Source organism: Penaeus monodon, chromosome 22 (genome assembly GCF_015228065.2).
Source record: "Penaeus monodon isolate SGIC_2016 chromosome 22, NSTDA_Pmon_1, whole genome shotgun sequence".
NCBI lineage: Eukaryota > Metazoa > Arthropoda > Malacostraca > Decapoda > Penaeidae > Penaeus > Penaeus monodon.
The window spans coordinates 41,170,487-41,170,825 of NC_051407.1; the positions used below are offsets into that span (position 1 = coordinate 41,170,487).

The window sequence follows — 339 nt, forward strand, 5'->3', positions numbered from 1 at the left end:
ACATATGTAATCAGACTTATGAGAAAAGAATTTATACTACGTTTTCAAAGTAATCATCAGATTATGCAAGCCAGTTAATCGGTCATTTCACAATATTATCTATACTACATTAAAAAAATCAAACGTTATCAGCTATTATCTATCATTCATTTTTTTTTTCCAAGCTGAAGGGTTACATGTCTGTGCATAATCTAATGGAAATGCACTAGAAAGACAAAATAAATATAAAAAATACCAACTCCCAGGCATTGCAACCTCGCGGTATCTTCTATTGGGGTTGTTAGTGGTAGGTAATGTTGCAAAGCTGGGTCTCAGGAAATGCAAAGTGGTTAGTTAACT

General features: G+C 33.0%; 1 protein-coding gene across 1 annotated transcript in view; it reads right to left on the bottom strand.

Annotated features, from left to right (window-relative positions):
• Window positions 1-339, bottom strand: part of LOC119587143 (forkhead box protein O-like) — a gene marked incomplete at its 5' end in the record, with an annotated part of 57,932 nt that overhangs the window by 54,932 nt on the left and 2,661 nt on the right.